The sequence below is a fragment of the Balaenoptera musculus genome, chromosome 17, assembly GCF_009873245.2.
Source record: "Balaenoptera musculus isolate JJ_BM4_2016_0621 chromosome 17, mBalMus1.pri.v3, whole genome shotgun sequence".
Lineage (NCBI taxonomy): Eukaryota > Metazoa > Chordata > Mammalia > Artiodactyla > Balaenopteridae > Balaenoptera > Balaenoptera musculus.
The window spans coordinates 2,549,167-2,568,603 of NC_045801.1; the positions used below are offsets into that span (position 1 = coordinate 2,549,167).

The 19,437-nt window shown below is 56.0% G+C and overlaps 1 protein-coding gene across 1 annotated transcript in view; it reads left to right on the forward strand.

Moving 5' to 3' along the window:
• Nucleotides 1-3,723: 3,723 nt before the first annotated feature.
• Nucleotides 3,724-19,437, forward strand: part of SLC45A4 (solute carrier family 45 member 4) — a 74,418-nt gene continuing 58,704 nt past the window's right edge. Inside the window, exon 1 of the mRNA XM_036829929.1 lies at nucleotides 3,724-3,753. The gene's annotated coding sequence lies outside the window, so the exon portion shown is untranslated. The remainder of the gene's footprint in view (nucleotides 3,754-19,437) is intronic.

Sequence of the window (19,437 nt, forward strand, 5' to 3'; positions counted from 1 at the left end):
TCATGGAGGAGGTGATTCCTGGCAAACTTCCAGAAATGGTCAAGGTTACAGTTTTATATTGATAGTTCTTAGGCCTTGGTGGGGGGGGGGGCCCATGGATGAGAGGGACATAGCCCTGCTCCAAGAGTCCCCAGGTGAGGTGGGGAGAAGGCAAGCTCACACAAGCAGTAATGGAGATGTTGTCATGCCCCAGGCTCCCCACAAGTGTCCCTGCAGGTCAATGTGCTTACAAATGAGGACACAGGATTCCCTCCATCGTTTGTTTAAGATTATTCAGAATGTACAGAGTGACAGCCGAGCAGTAAAGCAAAGCAGGTGTGAAGCTCTTCTGAGCACAAGGCCTGTGCAACTGCCCGGGTTGCACACCTGTGACAGGTAGGTGCCCACACACACCCTGCTCTGGAGCCAGGCCAGAGTCCAGGGCAAGAGGGTCTCCCATGTGTCCAGCTCTCTCCTTACACGACTGGGGGGCCAGCCATTCAGGGGGAGTGAGGAGAAGCCGGGTAGGGGCCTCGTCGGCCCCATTCCCAGGCCACGCTGGGCAGCTGGATGGTGGGGCCACAGGCCACAGACACATTTTCTGCTCCATCTTGGTCAGCTCAGGCTGCTACAACAACAATACCATAGACTGGCCGGCTTAAACAGCAAACACCTATTTCTCCCAGTTCTGGATGCTGGGAAATCTGAGATCAGGGTGCCAGCATGGGGTTCTGGGGGGGTGTCCTCCTCCAGGTTGCGACCTCACCCAGACTTCCTTGGTGCATGCACGCGGAGAGAGCAGAAGAAAGCTCTCCCCTGTCTCTTCTTACAAGGGCACTAGTCCCATCAGGAGGGCTCCATCCCCACGACCTTATTACCTCCCAAGGGCCCACCTCCAAATATCATCCCATTGTGGGTAGGGTTTCAAGATGAATTCTGGGGAGATACAAGCATGCAGTCCACAACACCTTACTTGGTGGTAGCACTTGGATGAGGACCCGGCTGGTTAGGCTGGGATGGAGCGCTGGCAGAGTGGCCCTGTCCCCGGTCCTCGTGCACATGCGTGTACATGTACACGCATATACACACATACATGCACACGTTCAGTGTTGGGCACGTGCACATTGGAGCTGTGCTTTCCTTTAACTTTGCTCTCTGTCCAATCTCTGTGTGGAGCTCCGGCTTACAGAATGCAATTCATCTGATGTTTCTGTATCTCATGCATTTATTTACACTTTCAGAAACATTTATGGAGAGCCTACTGAGGGTCAGATCCTATGCTAGGCTCCACAGCTACAGCGGCTAGTAAGCTGCATTGTCATTACTATCATTCCATTGTGTGACTATCTCACCATTTATGTATCTGTTCTATGGCGGACGGGCATCTGTGTTTCCCATTCCACTATGGGATCCTTAAGGATAGCGAGCAGATCTTGCTGCCAGCTCTCGTCCTAGAACCTGGCATGGTACACAGCACATAGCAGGCACTCAGTAATTATTTGCTGAATGAATGAAAATAAAGAAGATTCAATAACTACCAGCATTTAGTGAATAATTAAACAAAGTTATTAAGTCCTTATGCTGGGCTCCTTACTATATCAAGTCTTCTTAAAAAGCGTTACTTAATCCTCACGATGACTTGTGAGCTAGGTATTATCAGAAGTCTCATGAACAGATGAGGACTCTGAAAGGTGAAGTAAGGTGCCCACGACCCTACAGTTGGCACACAGGACAGGTGGAGTTGCTTCTGCCTCCATCCTCTGGCCGTAAGAGCCAAAACCCAACAGGGCAGGTCAGTAGATAGTTATGAGCACTCACAACGTGTCAGGGGCCACTTTGGGCTCTTTATATATATACTGCTGATGTTCTTAGTAACCCCTCACTGAAGTATCACATACACACGGAAAAGCACACACATGACAAATGCGCAGCTGGAGAACATTTCATAAACAGAACACATCCATGTAACCAGCACCCAGATCAAGAAACAGAACCTCACCAGCACCCCAGATACTCCCTCTGTGTCCTGGCTCTGGCACTCCCTCCTCCAAGATTAATCACTATCCTAATTTCTACCACCATTTATACATTTCTACCAACTTATCTACATGGAATTCTGCATGTTTTAGGGTCTGGCTTCCCCCCCCCCTCAAAATCATGTGTGAGAGTCACCCACATTGTTGTATGTAGTAACTGATTATTCATTGTCATTGCATTATGTGAATATATCACAATTTATGTATCCATTCTATGGTTGATAGGCATTTGAGTAATTTCCACTTTCTGGCTATTACAAACAGTGCTGCTATGGACAGAAAAAGGATCATATAAGATATGCATCTAGGAGGTCATAGGGTTTACATAGAATCCAGTACTTCTAAACAGATTTCCAAGATGGCTGCATCACTTTGCAGCTCCACTGAGGGGGGTATGAGAGTTCCAGTTGCTCCACTTCCCTGCCAACACTTAGTATTATCAGATTTCCCCATTTTTACTGCTCCGGAGGCTGTGCAGTGCACTCTTTATGTCTCAATCCCTTCAGCAACCCCATGAGATGGATTTTATGATCTCCATGTTACAGATGAGGACACCCAGGCTCTGAGAGGTGAAGTAATTTCTCCAAAGCCACTTAAACCCTGGCATGGGCGCAGGGCTGTCTGACCTCAGCCCATTATATCATCTGTTTCTCTTGTTTATCAAGCTGCCTTCCCCGACCTTGTCCCCAGGAGTTCCCAGCAGCCCCATCCTAGGGATTACAGCCACTCTGCTTGCTGGCTGAAACCGGATGGGTGCCCGTGCAGTGAGTCAGGCTGCGAGTGGAAGGCCCCAGGTCCGGGGTCCTCCCCAGCTCTCCAGGGCGCTCATCGACTGGAAGGGGCAGGGGGTGGGGAGCGGGGGCGCACTGAGCGTGGGAGGTGGGGGTGGCTCGGGGAGGGGGAGATGGCTCAGGGAGAGGTAGGGACAACCGAGTGGAGGGTAAGAGGAGGGTGTTTGCCGTCGCACCTGGCGGCGGAGCCCACCCTTCCCGTCAAGGGCTGGGGGCGGTGGATGGGCTGGGAGGAGGGTGTTTGCAGAGGCTGGTGGCGGGCCACGGGGCTCTCCAGGCCCCTCTGCGAGGAGGGCGTTTGGGGAGAGGGAGGAGCGGGGTGAACGAGGGAGAGACGGGGGTTGCAGGTTCTCCCTCCCGCGGCTACCGAGAGGCACGCAGCCGGGGTCGGGGGTCAGGGCTCTAGGTTAGGGTCTGGTGCTCAAGCCTCGAGGAGCGGGGGCCGGGGGGGTGGGGTGGGCGCGGCAGCCCCTACCCCGAGGCCGGAGGCTGGATGCGGCCAGGGGCGGGGCCGGTCCAGGGGCGGGGCCTCCTTAGGCGGGGCGGGGCAGAGCGGTGGGCGGGGTGCAAGGAGACCAATAGGCGCGCGAGACGCGGGCCCCGCCCCGACCCCCGCGGCGGCTGCTGCATAGTCATGAGCGCAGGCCGGCGCTGCGTCAGCGGAAGCGGCGCGCGGCGGCTGTTTCCGACCTGATAAAGCGGCGTTGTCCCCGCGCGCCGGCCACAACCTCGCAAGCGCTCCCTCTGACCCCGGGTCTATCGGTGACTGACCGCCTGCCCGGCCGGCCGGCCGAGGAGCAGCCGCCGCCGGGTCCTGCCGCCGCCGCCGCCGCCGCCGCCGCCGCCGCCCCCGGAGCGCCGCGCCCCCGCCGCCCCTGCCCGGCCCGGCCCGGCCGCCCCGCCGCGCCGCCGCGCCGCCGCCCCGCGGCCCCGGCCGGAGGAGACAGGTGAGCGGCCGGCCAGCCGCCCCCGACCCCGCACCTGGGCACCCGGCACCTGCTGCTTCCCATGCCCACCCCACCCCCGCGCGGCCGCGGCCTCGGCCTCGAGCTCCGGGTCCCGCTCCCGGCCCGCCCCGCATCTCTTCCCCGGGGAGGGTGCTCCCACGCCATGGCCGGGAGCCTCCTCCCGCCCGGACACCCGCCCCCGTCCTTGGCCCTCTCCCTTCTCCCCGACTGCACCTGCCCGTCCTCGTCTCTGTCCCCCCAGCCTCCTGGAGCATCCCGGGCCCCTCGCCGCGGTGTGCACCTTCCCATGGACCCTGTCCCGGTCGCATCCCTCAGCGTCCCCCATCCCCCGTCTTCTCGGGTTACTCTACCCGGAGGAAGCCTGGCGCCTCGCCCCCTAGGTCCCGACCCTTCCCTGCGCCCTCGGCCTGATGTCGCCAACTTTTGAGAGTTCAGCCTCTGTCCCCTTTGCCTGAACCCCTCCTGCCCCCAGCACACGCACGCCCTCAGCACGTCTAGCCGGGCTTCCACACTTGGGGCTCCGAGCTGACCCCCGGGGCTGTGCCTGTGTTTCTGTCTTATCTGCACTGTCCTCTGGTCTGTCCCTTTGAAGACACCTCTATTTCCCGCAGCCAAGCTGTGCCTGGAGGAGAGGGGCCAGTGCCTCGGTGCATCCAGGTCCAGAGCCCCTGCCCTGCAGAAGTCCCCGCACATTTATCTGCATCTCTGCACTGCTTTCCCTTTCCCGTGCTGCCTCGCCCTCCTAGAGCTCTTGAGCTTAACCCATTCCTCCCCAAGGTGTGTTGCTCTTGACTGGGCTCCGGGGGAACACATTCCAGCAAAGGGCTTTTTCAGAGGAGGTATGTCAAAATGGGAGGGGCGGTGGTTTGAAAAAAAAAGCACAGCCTCCTGGTTAACCATTCATAGTGATTCTAGGTGTGTGTGTGTGTTGGGGGGGGTGGGACACACACTTGATCTCCTAGGGAGTGTGAGATTTTTTTCCTTTCCAGTGGGGGCACTGATGGGTCAGACTGAGCCACCCAGCCCCATCGGATACCCTAGTTGACTCCCGCAAAAAGGGGCCTTGTCGCTTCTGGTTTTGGGGGCATCTCGTAGCCTAAGGCCTGGGGCGGCAGGAGGGTGTACGGGATGAGTGATCGAAGCAGTTGTTGTGGGTTCACATGATTGTCCGAATCGAAGCCTGTTTCTCCTGGGAAAACCGAGGCCGATCTTTGCGGCATTACCGTGAGTGAGCCCTGCCCTTCCCTGCACCTCAGCGTCTCTGCTTCTCCCGTCAGTGACGGACAGGTAGGGTTACCCACAGGGGAAATCTTTCATCTCTTCCATTTTGTGCTTGTAGTAGGAGAAAAAGGAAGAATATAAAAAGCTGGAGCATTGGTTTACCGATGAAGTGTACTAAATGGCTGGGCATCAGAAACAGTGACCCCAGCCTCCTTTAAAAAAAGGAATAATCTTCTCACTTTTCTGCTAGATCTGAATTACGTATTAAAAGAAGGAGTAAGAGTTTATTCAGTGCTTGAGAGATTTTGCAGAATCCCCTTGAAGGTGGGGAGGTGCAGTGACTGGCCTGGAGCTATGTAGGCCCCAGGTGGGAAGACCCAGGCAGACGTAAAACGCCAGGGCTTCTGGAGAGAGGGTGGGGAGTAGGTTGTCTTAAAAATCAGGACTTTCAGTCCCATTCAGGCTAATTGTTTTTCATGGGCAGCAGCTGTAAAGGGAAGAAGGTGATCGTTCGAGATGCATTTGAAATGCATATGAGGTATTTAGTGTCGGGTGTTGTGTGGACTGGGTGTTCCCCCGGGGAGGCTGCCCAGGGGGCTCTGGGCCTGTGAGAGTTGCCAGCTTCCCTTGCAGAGATGCGTGCTGCAGCCTTGGCCCTTGTCGCATCGTGAAAGCAGAGCAGAGATTGGACTGGGTGATCTCTGAGGCGGCTTGCAGTTTTTAACGTCCTGGGGCCCTCTCTGCCTTCAACTTTGCTTGTTGGAGAGTGGGACGGGGCGGGAGGAGCCTGGGAACAGGACCCTGCCCTCTCGGAGCCGGGAGATCCCGCCCTGCAGGGCTGCAGGGGAGGAGGGGCTGCGGCTGTGGCAGCGCCCCCAGCCCCAGTGGAGGAAGGGGAACCCAGGAAAGTATTTTAGCCAGCGTTTAGGCTGCTTGGTGTTGGATTGGTTTTGTCTGTGTTGGCAGAGGGACGGGTGGGGAGGAGAGTGGACGGGCCTCCCCGGGGTCTGGGCTTCGCTCTCATTTTCTGCCTGTGGTTGGTCCCCGTCAGTCATCGGCACCCTCTGCCCTCTCGCGCTCGTCCTGTGGGGCCCGGAAGCCCAGCCCTGTGTAGCCGGCAGGGGTGATTCGTGACTAACAGCCTGGCACGGAGCGAGGGTGCCTGGTGAGCGCCGTAGGTGGCAGACAACCCCAAATTGCAGTGCCCTCCTCGGGAACACCCCTGGCAGAGCCGTGCCTGTAATTTGTGGAGCCGGAATGCGCTGGAAGCCGTGTCCCTACTGAGGACGGGCGAGCATGCTGCTCCACACTCGCTTCCTCTGGTTTCCTAGTTTTTTTTTTTTTTTTTGATCACAACAGAATTCCATTGATGAAGGTGTACTCAGCAGAACCCCATTAGGAGGGCTGCCTCGACTCCAAGCCAGGAAACATGAGAGCATTTTAGCTCTGCTGAGTGGAAATCTGACCAGAGGGAAAAAGCCTCCCAGATGAAGAGAGGCCACATAGAAAGGAGGGGGTGGGAGAGGACCCCCCCCCCCTCAGCAGGGGCTCCCAGGCCGAGGCCAGGCCCGCCGCCCCTCCCCCACCCGTGCCTGGACAAGGTCCCCTTGTTTAGATCAGCTTAATTATCCCACCAAAATCAATGAACAAGGATCTTTTTAAACATGGAACTTTCAAAATGTGCTTCGAGTGGCTTTTTTTTTTTTTAAGGGTATCAAATGCTAAGCCTTTGTGAAACAAGGCACTTCCGCGAACAGGGAGATTGTGGACCTTTTCAATGTGGGTGCAAAGGAGGCTTCCCTGCCTCTGTTCACAGCAGTGTACACGGCAGTCATTTCCATCCCGCTGCCACTTGGGCAGTGGTGACATTGCTTTGTGCGGCTGCTCCTTTGGCAAGTGACTTTTAGAGGAGGCATTTTAAGAAGATTAAGACCCACAGGCTTGCGGGGCAACAGCATGATCCCCGCTGTCTCCGTGGCACTAAGTGTTCCTTTTACACCCGGGTCCTGCAGCAGGGCCTGGACACTTGTCGTTCCCACCGTAGCCGACATGGATGTGCTGTCCGGGCGCACGGGCAGTAGGTCTGTCTGGGTCGTTTGTTGAGTGCGCTCATCTTGGGTTAAGTACGCTGCTAGCTTTTTGAGAGAGATGGTGGGAAAGGAAACAGGTTCCCAAGGTTGGAGAGAAGGGCTCTGAGTTCTCTTTGGCTAGTTTGGAACCTCACGCAAGACAGAGGTCTCCAGGGTCCATAGCAGGGCCCGCAGGGTGCCCCCAACGAGGGCGCACGCTGTGCTGGGCATTTTGCCCCCACCGAATGCAGGGCTGGGGTGCTGGCTATCCCAAGGTGGGATCCTCCCGCAGCTGGAGGATTTGCAGAGTCTTTTCAAGTTACTGAGCAAGGCTGCCTTGCCCTCACTCCCCCCTCTGCTTGGCCCCAAGCCCAGGTGAGGGAAGCTTTGTTCCACCTGGGTCCTTGGTGTTTGCATCCTCCCAAGCCTGTTGAAGGATTTCGCTGGCAGTGAGGAAACCTGCATTCCTGAACCAGTGCCCGAGAGGTGCTCTATTGTGCCGCCTTCCAAAAGTACTTTCCAACCTGGGATTATGTGGCGCAGCTGGTTTTGAGCTTTTGGAGTTTGCTGGAGGGTCTCTCCTGGGGTTTCGCCTTTAAACCCTGGAGCCAGGTGAACCGGTTGGCAACCAAATTCTTCCCATTTCAAAGAAAGGAAAATCTTGAGTGCAAAATTCATAGCAAACCCTTGAAGCAGATAAAGAGAGTGCATTTCTGGTCCAGATGTAGTGGTTGCTGTACTTTTACATACAGATCTCACTGCACAATTTTAAGCGACCACTTGGGTATTGCAAGGCCAGAAAACAATAAATAAGCTCCTCGTTGTCAGCATTTTAGTCACCATTTTAAAAAAATACATTTATCCAAAAGAGTATGAGTTTTGGTTTGCAAAGAGAAAGGAGTATTTTCCCATCAGTTATTTTGAGGGGAGGGGTTTGGGATGAACTTGTTTATCCAGAGGGCATGGACGGAGGGGAGAGCACCAGCTGAGGGTGTGGAAGGCTGAGCTTTCATCATTGTGAGCACCTGTTAAGCTGGGACTGTTTCAGAGGTATATTGCCTTAAAGCAGAGATCTTCAGACATTTTTGCCCCCGTTCTGTAAAATAACTTTGAGAAACTATGGGCAGTTTTTTTAAGTTGACATCTAAACTTTTTCCTTGTCGTTTAAAATAATGAAACACTGTGATGACTTGAAAGCCTACCATCGCCCTTTGAAGAAAGGAGCGAACTGTTCTGAGCAGCTTTAACATGTGCATCTTCGTTTCTTCCGGAGCTCCTACGTTTGCTCCACTTTCCCTCATGGATTTTACTCTAAGGCCACGCGCTTTGCTACTTGAAAGCCTTTTATCGATGATCGTTCACACTTCTCTGCCACCAGAGTACACATAAACCGCAACTTAAAACGTTTCTGTGATCGCGAGGCTGTGTTAATCCAGAAGAATTTTTTGTCACTGGAAATATTGTCAGTGCAGAATTGGTCACAGAGGCAGAAATGTATTGTTGATCTTGATAATCACTGGACGTACAAAATAAAAACACTGGCAGAGCGTGTCTTAAAGAGCTAGCTGGGTGTGTGGGGGGAGGGTCCCTTTAAGGTGCCTCAATTAAAGGAATTACCCACCTGTCCTTGATGCCAGGAACACCCCACCACGGGGGCTGAGGAAGGGAGAGTGTGAAGGTGACCTTGGTGGAGGGGGCGGGCACTGGGGCTGGGACTTCACCACTGGCCGTGTCACAGGCAGTTCAGCGCTGAGGATCTGTGAACTCAGACCCTGAAAGTCAGCCACAGCTGAGAACCCTGAGGACGCCTTTGCGTTTGCACACATGCCTGAAGGTGCTGCTCTGTCCCCTTACCGTGCTCGGTGGATGGAGGGGTAGAGTATCTGCCACTGCGTCACTGAATGGTGGCGTCCGTGCTGACCTACGTGTGCTTGAATGTTTGATTGCATGTTTCCTAGAGGGACTGAGTTAGAGGGCAGAAGACAATACAGCTCATAAGTCTGCGCATTTTGGTTAGTGGCAATGCATTTTTATTTGTTTGGGTTAAAATTTAAGCCTCTGGAATAGTGCTTTGAGTTAAAGAGGTTTTCGTTGGCCCTGCGGGGATCCTGTCGGCCTGCTCTGCCCGGCTCCTGGCTCCTGGCTCCCGGCTCCCGGCTCCCGGCTCCGGCCGCAGTGAGTGTGTCTGCAGGGAGGAGAGCGGGCTCTTTGCTGGTCTCCAGGGCGAGGGCCCCTGGGCTGGGGGAGGGCCCCTGGGGGTACAGGGGCACCTGACAGGTCGGGGTTTGTGGAAGTGGGGCCTCTCTCCCTGAGAAGCGGGTGAGGTTGGTGTTAGTTCCCAAACCTTCCTCAGAGCTGCTTGGAAGTCCTGGGCTGGTGTTCTCTTAGCTAAGCTGGAGATGCTCTCAAAGCATGGACCCTTACTGTGTTTAGCCTAAAAGCCAATTGAAATTGGATATGAAAGCAAGTTTAGTAATTAAACGACAACAGACTGCTCTGCCTTCACGCCCTGAAACAGGAAGTGCTTTGGCTCGAGGGCTGTAGAACGCGGTGTTGGGGAATAGCCTGTGACCTACGAGAGATCCTGAGTCACCAGGGGTCTCTGCTAATGCACGTGGTGGGGAGGAGGGCAAGGCTGCTTGCCCAGATCTGTGGGCTTTTGCTCACGGGGGTCAGCTTGAAGTCCTACCATCGTTTGTCCTCAGATCCAGCCGTTAGCAATCCACTTAGGAATGCTTCGCGTTGAATGTGGACAACATGGGTCCTCAGACTGTGAGGCAGAGCCTTTGTTTCTAGAGATAAGTGAAGGTGGGGTCACGTGCCAGGGATCCTGGGGTGTATGCAGGTAGTGAGGAGATGGGCCAGGCCACGCAGCCTCACCCGCCCTGTGGAGGGGGGTGGTGAGAAGCCTCCATTGAGCTCTGCGCACAAATCCCAGTTTACACTTTATTGGCATTTTGGGCCTTGATGCTAAAATCAAGGATTAAGGCCCTTACAACAAGGGCTTAGAGACAGGCCTGGGCTGCTCACGGGAGATCAGGGTGCCCAGGTGACCCTGCACAGCGGGGTTCAGTGTGCATGTCGTGCTGGGGGAACTGGGATACTAGAGTCACCGTTAGTGGCTTTTTCATATCACTTACGTAAAACTGTCGCATTAAAGGCTTGGTGGACAAAAAACCTCCCCATCAGGCCCTCTGCTGGTTGGAGCTGGGCCTTCCGGGGGCCTCCAGCGCTGCTTCTCCGTCATTCCGGGTGCCCACCGAGGGCAGCTGCGATTTGGTGCTGGGGAGGATTGTGGGGTTGAGGCTGCCCTTTTCTTGGATTTGCCAGACGGTGGGCCAGGTTCTCAGCGAGCCTAGTGGGACAGGGCAGCTGAGACAAAGCTCAGGGCTGTCTAAAACATGTCTAGCTAGCTCATCCTTGAATTATTCAGATGTTGAAAGTGTCCTTAATTCTTAAGAGGATCCGGAGGGGCCCTGTGCCTTATTCTGCAGCAGAAGCGTCGTAGAACCCGTAGAGCCCATGCCATCCCTGGCTTGGTGACCTTGGCCCAGAAGCCGCCCACGGCTCGGAGCTTCAGCCTCTGTGTTAGAACCTGGGGAGCATAATGCATATTTGTTCCTGGCACTTAGCAGGCCCGGAGAAGTAACACATGGAGGGCTGGGTCCTGTGCAGAGCACTCGGCTCTTTCTCTAACAACCCGGCCAGGTCTGTGCTGCATTTTAGAGAGGAAAAGGAGGCCCAGAGAGGTTAAGCGACTCGCCTGAAGCCACACAGTAAGCGGCTGAGCCTTGGAGCTCACCCATGGGGGTGCTGGGCCCAAGGTCTTGGGTCTCCTCCGTGGCACCGTGAGCCCTGGGGGTGCGGGACGCCTCCACCCAGATGTGAATGTACGTGTTTCTGAAGTTTGGGACCGTGGTTTTCTCTTCAGTGCTGTGACTACGTGTGGAAAATATCAGTACATTTCCACAGAATGAAATATTTAACACTCACCAATGTGAAATAAAATTGGGACCATTTTTTCAACAAGTGAACAAGCCGGTGGCAGTCACACTAACTAACACAGCAGACGGTGAGAAGAGACAGAAGGCTGTGCGGCGTCCTGGAGGTGCAGGTAGATGGGGCCCGCCGGCCAGGGCTCAGGAACGGCAGTGTCACCGGCTAGCTATCAGTCCTTGGTTAGTTCCTGACCGTTTGAGCAACTTCTGCAGAGAGGCTGTGCGCCGATAAGAAGAGCCCTGTGCTGAGAGCCCGGTGGAAGGTGGCAGTTTGTGGTTGTGAGTTCAGATAGGCCTTTGATTCAGTCTCGAGGGGCTGGGAGAGCCTGGAAGCCCAGTGAGTGCAGGCCGTGCCGTCTGCCTGGCTACCATATGGTTTGGGGGAGAGTGTTAACAAGTTTAATATGGACTTCCTCCGTATTAAGGAGGCCCCCTCAGAACCCGTCCATCCGGGGATTTATTCCTGTCCACTCAGCTGGACCTGGGCTTGGAGCCCTGCGGGCGTGGCCTGGGGTTGCAGGCCGCCCCCCGCACAGCACCCCCTGCCCCCACTGCCAGGCGGGCTCCCGTGAGGGCAGCAGGAACGTTCTTGCCCCTCTGCCGACCCTGTTCGCTTTTGGTGGGGTCCTGGGTGCACTTGACCCAGGTAGGGGCGGGGGCACCTGTAGCAGTCATACTTTCTAAATCGCCACGTGGATTGTACAGGGAAGAATCCGCATTCTTAGCGAGGCCACCATGTGAGCTGAGCCTGGGGGGGCTCTTGTTATTAGCTCTGATGAACGGGTCACCTGGTGGCACTGGTGTGCTGGGGCATCACCCATCCTCTCTGGGTGTTTATGGGGTCCTCACGGCCCCCAGGATCCCCCCAGGCATCTTTGTCAGGCACCTGTGAGTGTGGACGGTGGGCCGGGTTCTGTGCGAGGTGCCACCTGGATTCCGAGTTAACTTCTGAATTTGCTGATCGCTCTGCACGGGAGGGGTGGTATCCCCGGTGTATAGACGAGAAAACTGAGGCCCAGAGGCCTTAAGGAGTCCATCTGGAGTTCTATCTCGGGATTGAATGCCTCTGTTAGAAAATCTGCTAGGGACAGTGGGAGATGCAAAAGCAGTTTTGGCCGAAGCAGAGAGGTGACAGCTGAAGAATAATACACAAGCAAGAGTGATGACTCTGCTGGCCGAACACACCAGGTCATTATTATCACCCTCAGGTGAGCCTGTTCAGGGAGGGCTTCTTGGAAGGTGGAGGCTCTTACAGCTGGCTCAGGAAGAAATAAAGCCTGACTGTCAGGGCCTGAGGACGCAGTTGCTGCTTTGGATGGTGGAGATGGGATACCCCTTCAACTACATCTATTTTCATAAGTGACGACCCCGCCTGGGTTGCCACAGTGATGTGGCCGGGGAGGAGGCACCACCAAGCTTGGATGGTGCTGCCCTTGCCGGAACCTGACCGCCTGGACTGCTGGGAGGGCCAGGGCCTCTGCACCAGAGCCGGGGGACGGGGCAAGATGTGCTGCTGGCCGGCACGGAGTCCTTGAACTTCTCAGATCCTTTCCTCTGTGCCGCGAGTGGCATCTGTGGGGCCCCGCTGTGCCCTGCCCGCTGCGGTTCGGCTGATGGGAAGGAGCTGCCTTCAGCACGTGCCCATCGAAGCACATGGATTAGACGTGGCTTAAGTGCGTTTGCTCATGGATCGACCAAGCCCCCTGCCCCGGTCAGTGCGTGTCCCTCCCCACCCACCCAGCTGCTCTCCTGGCCTGGTTTCCAGTCTCCCCTCCTCAGGGTCCCCGTGTTCTTGCTGCGGCCGGGGCTCCTGGGCAGCTCAGGAGATGAGACTGAAGTTGCAGCCGCTTGGTGAAGCCTGCACCCCCCCCGGGTCCCCGAGGGAAGGTAGCTGCTCCAGACCGGCTTCTCTGCCACGGAATCCATCGCAGGGTAGCAGGTGGGGGGGCGAGAAGGGGCTCCGTCTGACCTGGCGTCTGCTGAGCGCTGGGCAGCTTTCACACACAGCTTCTGATAACATTTAAACTTCAAACAGCCCTTGATGAGTTGTCATCCCCGTTTCTATTTACTGATTGATTGATTGATTGATTGCTGCGTTGGGTCTTCGTTGCTCTGCGCGAGCTTTCTCTAGTTGCGGCGAGCGGGGGCTACTCTTCGTTGCGGTGTGTGGGCTTCTCATTGCGGTGGCTCCTCTTGTTGCAGAGCACGGGTTCTAGGGGCGTGGGCTTCGGTAGTTGTAGCACGCGGGCTCAGTAGTTGTGGCTCGGGGGCTCTAGAGCGCAGGCTCAGTGGTTGTGGTGCACAGGCTTAGTTGCTCCGCGGCATGTGGGATCTTCCCGGACCAGGGCTCGAACCCGTGTCCCCTGCATTGGCAGGCGGATTCTCAACCACTGCGCCACCAGGGAAGTGAGATATTCTTATCTTTAGTAATGGGATCGAGGGACTGGCCACAGCTCACCTAACTGGAAATTGGGACTCAGGGAATTCTGGCCGAGCACCAGCCTTGGGTGGTACCTGCCAGTTGATTGCAGTGAGGAGGCTGAGGCCCGAGGCAGTGAGGCACCAGGTCCTGCAGAGACTGGACCCCTCAGCCTCCCTTAGGACTCTGGGACTCGGGACGCCCTACTTAACCTCTGTGAGCCTCAGGGCCCCTGCCCAGAAACAGGCATAATTGTCATGGACCAATGGGGCTCAGGATGTCCGTAAGCCCTGGAGCACCCAAGGGCCCTCTGTGGCCAGTCCACGCTCCCTGGTTGCTCCTGGCTCGTGCCGTCTCCCCGCTGTCTTGTGCGGCTCACTCGCACGCCGACCTGTGGCCCCGGCACAGCCAGAGGCTTCTCTCCTGGCTGTTGTGTGGTGGCCCAGGCCTGCTTCGCTTCCTGGGACGCCAGCCCCCTTGCCAGCAGAAGACAGACATCTAGGCTTGGGGGCCCCCCTGAAGCCCATGTGCGAGGCCTCAGCGTGGAGCCTGCAGGCCTGTGCCCTGCTCTGCGGGGCGACCTGGGTCCCTACCCACCCCTTACCCTGCTCATGCTCCTCACCTGTGAACCGGGCTGCTGGGGGCGCCCTGGAGGATTAAGCCAGGGAGGCCTGGGTATGGCCCGGCCCCTGGGAGGTGCTCAGCAAACAGCTGGCCAGCCTGGGCGGGGAGTAGCTGGCATCCTGCGGATGCCTGGGTGTCCTCGGAGTCTTTGGAGCAGGTCCACATGGGGCCCTGGAGTGGCCCTCCTCTCCAGGCTGACCTGTGCTCTTCTAAGCCAGGGCCTTGGGGGCAGTCCTGTTCACCTCGTGTGTGCCATGTGGTGTCTCTTGAGGTCACGGCTGGTGCCGGCTCACATTCAGCAAGCTCCCACATTAGCGCAAGTCCAGGTGCCCTACGCACAGTGAGGCCAAACAAACTGAAACATCGGAGTCTGGAGCAGAGAAAGGTTTATTGCAGGGCCATGCATGCAAGGAGAACAGGTGGCTCACGCCTTAAAAACCCCGAGCTCCCCAATTCAGCAAAGCATTTTTCTTTTTTTAAATTTAATTTATTTTAATTTGTTTTTTTGGCTGTGTTGTGTCTTCATTGCTGCGCGCGGGCTTTCTCTAGTTGTGGCGAGCGGGGGCTGCTCTTCGTTGCGGTGCGCGGCCTTCTCACTGCAGTGGCTTCTCTTGTTGCAGAGCACGGGCTCTACGTGCGTGGGCTTCAGTAGTTGTAGCATGTGGGCTCCGTAGTTGTGGCTCGCGGGCTCTAGAACGCAGGCTCAGTCATTGTGGCGCACGGGCTTAGTTGCTCCGCAGCATGTGGGATCTTCCCGGACCAGGGCTCGAACCCGTTTCCCCTGAACCCATTTCCCCTGCATCGGCAGATGGATTCTTAACCGCTGCACCACCAGGGAAGTCCCCAGCAGAGCATTTTTAAAAGCCAGGTGGGGAAGGGGGTCACAGGGTGTGTTATCAGCTTGTGCACAGTTCTCTGATTGGCTGATGGTGAGGTAACAGGGCGGGGTTGCGGGGTTTAACATTATCAGTCCTTAGGCTCCGGGAGGCCTGGGGGCTGTGTGCTCATGGTCATCAAGTAGTTGACATCTTCCATTTGGTGGGGTGTTTTCACATCCGTAAAACAACTCAGGAAATGTGCATCAGATACTGTTATCTAGGTAGTTAGAGAGGAGCTACAGCAGAGGATATGGGGGTAGGATATGGGGCTAGGCCAGGCCCAGGAAGGCCCCCATGGGGTCCTGCTGGGTTCCACCCCTTGTGTGGGGTGTGGATTGTCACATCACAGCATGGCTGTCCCCACAGTGGGAGTCCTAGAGTCACGGCTGGTCGCTAAGAGGACCAGTGCTGATGAGCGCTTTAGCTGGAGAAGCCCCTCGGGGCTCCGCAGGTCCTGCCTTGGACCAGCAGGGACCTTGTGCCCTACCTGCCTGTCAGGCCCAGCCTGTCCTGCCCTCCCTCTGCTGCCCCTTGGGATGGGGTCTCGGGACCGGCGCTGGCAGGTGCCTCCCCTCGCTCCCCGTGCTGTCTGTCCTCTTCCCCGGCCGCCTCCTCAGTCCGCATCCATGAGCTCTTGGGCCGGCGAGGGAGGTGACGGCGGGCAGAGGCCGACAGGTCCCTACCTTTGTAGTGGGCGCATGAGACGTGTGTCCAGCGACCCCGACTCGCCTGCCCACTGCCCGTTTTTGAGGGTGGAAGCAGGCCGTGCCTGTTGGCCTGGTGGAACGCCTTGTTGGTGGCCGGGTGCGGGGGACGGGCCCCAGACCTGGGACCCAGGCCCTCGGGCTCAGGGTCTTCCTGGTCAGAGTCTGGCCTGGACAGTTCTATGTTTGCCACAATCTCGTCTTAAGCCCCAAACCAGGATTATCAACCTTTTTGCAAACCATTCATTCTCACTTTTTCTTCTGCAGATTTTCACCTCAGGAAGATCTTGTCTAGGTTTACGTGTATTTTTTTAAATTGCAAGACTGTTTTATGCCTGCAGCACCGTGTTCATTTCCCAGCATAACTGCCTCCCCACCCCTGGAAGTCAGAAGGGAGCACATGTGGCCGTTGGCAGTGGTGCCTTTGTGGTTCCATCCTGTACTTTGCAGAGCGCCATGCGTTTTTTCCACGTTGTGGGTGTGATATAAGTAAATTGCCCTCTTTACAGTGAATTGCTAATTTGCATTAAATAGGGCCTACATGTCCAGTTTATGTGGAGTTGCCTTTAGGTTCTGTTTTCCTCGCCACTGACCGAGTGGCTGCGCCGTGCGTGTGTGAACCCAGTTCTGATGAGTCACGTGTACCTTGGGCCCTTAGGGCACGCAGGCCTCAGAATCTGCTTGCACTTCCCTAATTACTGTCTTGCAGCTGAGGTCAGTGTTCAAGGCTGATGGGTTTTGTCTGATTTGATAACAAATTGATCAAGAACTTCAGAGAGTCCCTCCTTCATACCTGTGTGGAGGTCGCGGGGATTGCCATTGCCAGCTTCTGTGCCCCGGGGTGACCGCATGTGTGTCGGGGTCATGGAGGGGTACTCGGGCTGTATCGTTCTCATCCTGCTGGTGGCAGGAAGCAGGTGGCCCTCCACAGGCAGAGCCAGGAGAGTTAGGACCATACAAGGGGTGGGCAGGGCTCCGGGACCACAGCCGCCCCTCTGGAAGCCACCCCTGGGCCGAGGGGCACCAGGAGGAGCAGTGACCAGAGCCATGCGAGGGAGGGGTCTGTAGGAGACGGGGTGCCTTCCACAGGGGGCCCTGGTCAACCAGTGGTGACCTGTCAGGGCGGGAGCCTGGTAGCCCAGTGCCTCGGCTCTCTGTTCTGCCCCTGGACAGAGTGCGCCTGCATGTGGGACCAGCCTTCTGCCGCCTGGCATGGGAGCTGACAGCTGTGGGTTTTATGGTAAATTGGGGTCTTGGCAGTGTCGCTGAGAAACCCAGGCCCCCCAGTGGGCTTGGGGGGTTCAGGCCCCTTGTGCACAGGCCACTCTCTCCTTTCCCGGGGCTGCAGATGGGCTCCATTGTGTGCAGGGCAGCTTTGGAGCATCTTGAGGGCAGCCTGAGCCCCGTGATGCACATGCGCTGGGGGTGCAGTGAGGGGCTGGAAGAGGGAGGAGAGCCTGGGCTGGATCGCGGTCTGAACCCGTGGTCCCAGCGCCTGATGGACGGCTCTGGAGCCGGGCACCAAGGGAAGAGCAGGACTGTTCTCTGGGTCTGAGGGAGATGGGCAATGCCCAGACCCCACGTTTAAGTGCAGATCAGATTAAGGTATTATCTGGAGTACAGCTCGTGTTTGGTTATGAAATGTGAGACCAGTGTTTTGCTGACCTGTTTTTTCTCACTTGTGCCTCCCCAGCTTGCCCTGTCCTGGGTTACTTTTCAAAATGAATGAGCTAATACAATACACAGAAGGTTCAAAACAAGCTCATTACCGCCCTGGCGAACCAAGTAAATAACATTTATCCAGGACTCCAGTCCAGACATCAGGGCTCGCCAGGCTGACTTTACTTCATTTGACAGAATGACAGTCGTTTTACTTACAGTGGTTTGTATTTTTGTCTCTTCCTTTAGGATCAGTTGTAGAAATTGTGGTTTGATCTTTACTTTCTGATGTCACCGTGTGTGTGTGTGTGCATGTGTGTGTGAGTGTGCATGTGTGTGTGAGTGTGCATGTGTGTGCGTGTGTGTGTGTGTGCGCTCCAGAAAATTCTCAGCTCCGCAGTAATCTGGGCTGGCCCTTGTCGGTTTTCCTAAATTTAGAATTGATCTTTCTACTTTTCTTTGTTTCTATCTGCCTTTTTTGTTTGTTTGTTTGAACCTAAATTGCGCAACTAAATTCTAAAGGAAATTACAAAAGGAAGGACTGACTTTAAAATCATGAGAAGATGATGCAACAGCCATGTCACAGCAAGAATCCCTCTGAGCAGCTTGGGTGACCACTTCCCTCCACCTGGTTGGGGTCATGGATTCCTTTGAGACTCTGCTGAAAGCTATGGACCTCTTTCTCTCAAAAATGCAAAAAGGACACCGTTTTTTGTATGTGTTAGGGAGGATTCATGGGTCTCCTGACACCCCCGAGTATGGTCCCCCGGGCCCTGGTGGAGGGCCCTGCACGGTGGGCTGCCTGGTCTGTCACCTGGAGCGGCTGGCGCTCCCCAAGAGGCAGTGCCAGAGGTCAGCCCCGAGGGCGGTGGCTCGAGGTATTTCCCGGCTGCTGTGACTCGGATGCGGGACGAGGGCCCACTGCACTCGGGGTCCGTCAGTGGCACTGGAGAGTCTGGAAGCTGTGGTCCGAGCGCCAGTTAGAGCGGCTGTGGGATGCTGTCATGACGGTGACATTGGGATGCTCCAGTTCACTTTGTGGGGAATGCAGCGTAGTTAATATTAGCAGCAAGAAGCCTCCGAGAGTCACGGTTGTCCAGGAGAACTGAGCAATGTCACATGGGGGGCGGGTGGAATTCCCAGCCCAAGCTAAGCCGACGGTGGAAGGGTCAGGCTCACAGCTGCCACTCGCGGGACCTTGGTGTTAGTGCCGGAAGTCCTCAAGAGGGGCGCTGGGTTAGACCTCTGTCTGCGCTTGCCCCTTATGTGGTTAATCCCAGAGGTGGATGTGGCAGTGGCTTGGAGAGCGGGCCGCCCTGCGCCTGCGGGTTTCCCATCCACAGATATGAGGGCCGACCACACCATGCAGTTTATAGTGTAAGGGACTCGAGTACCTGTGGGGGGTCCTGGAACCAGTACCTCGTGGGTACCGCGAGACGGCTGTATCATTTATATAAGTGTTGTAACGTTATAGTACAGTCTACTCTCTCATGTGTGTGTATATGTTATAGCAAGTTATCTGTTATGACATTATTTAACTGTATAGTATAACGTACTGTAACATAATACACATTATATGTATGTAATGTGTATAGCAGAGGTCTAATATCGTAATGTGTATTTTTTTTTAAGTTTTGCTTTTTTTTTTTTTTTTTTTTTTTTGGCTGCATTGGGTCTTTGTTGCTGCGCGCGGGCTTCTCTAGTTGTGGCGAGCGGGGGGGCTACTCTTCGTTGTGGTGCGGTGGCTTCTCTTGTTGTGGAGCACGGGCTCTAGGTGCACGGGCTTCAGTAGTTGTGGCGTGCGGGCTCAGTAGTTGTGGCTCGTGGGCTCTAGAGCGCAGGCTCAGTAGTTGTGGCGCACGGGCTTAGTTGCTCCGTGGCATGTGGATCTTCCCGGGCCAGGGGCCCGAAACCTGTGTCCCCTGCACTGGCAGGCGGATTCTTAACCACTGCGCCACCAGGAATGTGTATTTTATTTCAAGTTCTTTGGGGGGATGTCTAGGATTCCAATCCCCCACCAGCTCCTTTTCATTGATAACGTGAGGGACAGCGTGTTTCTTAGGTCTGAAGCTGCAGTGCCAGGCTCCCCTT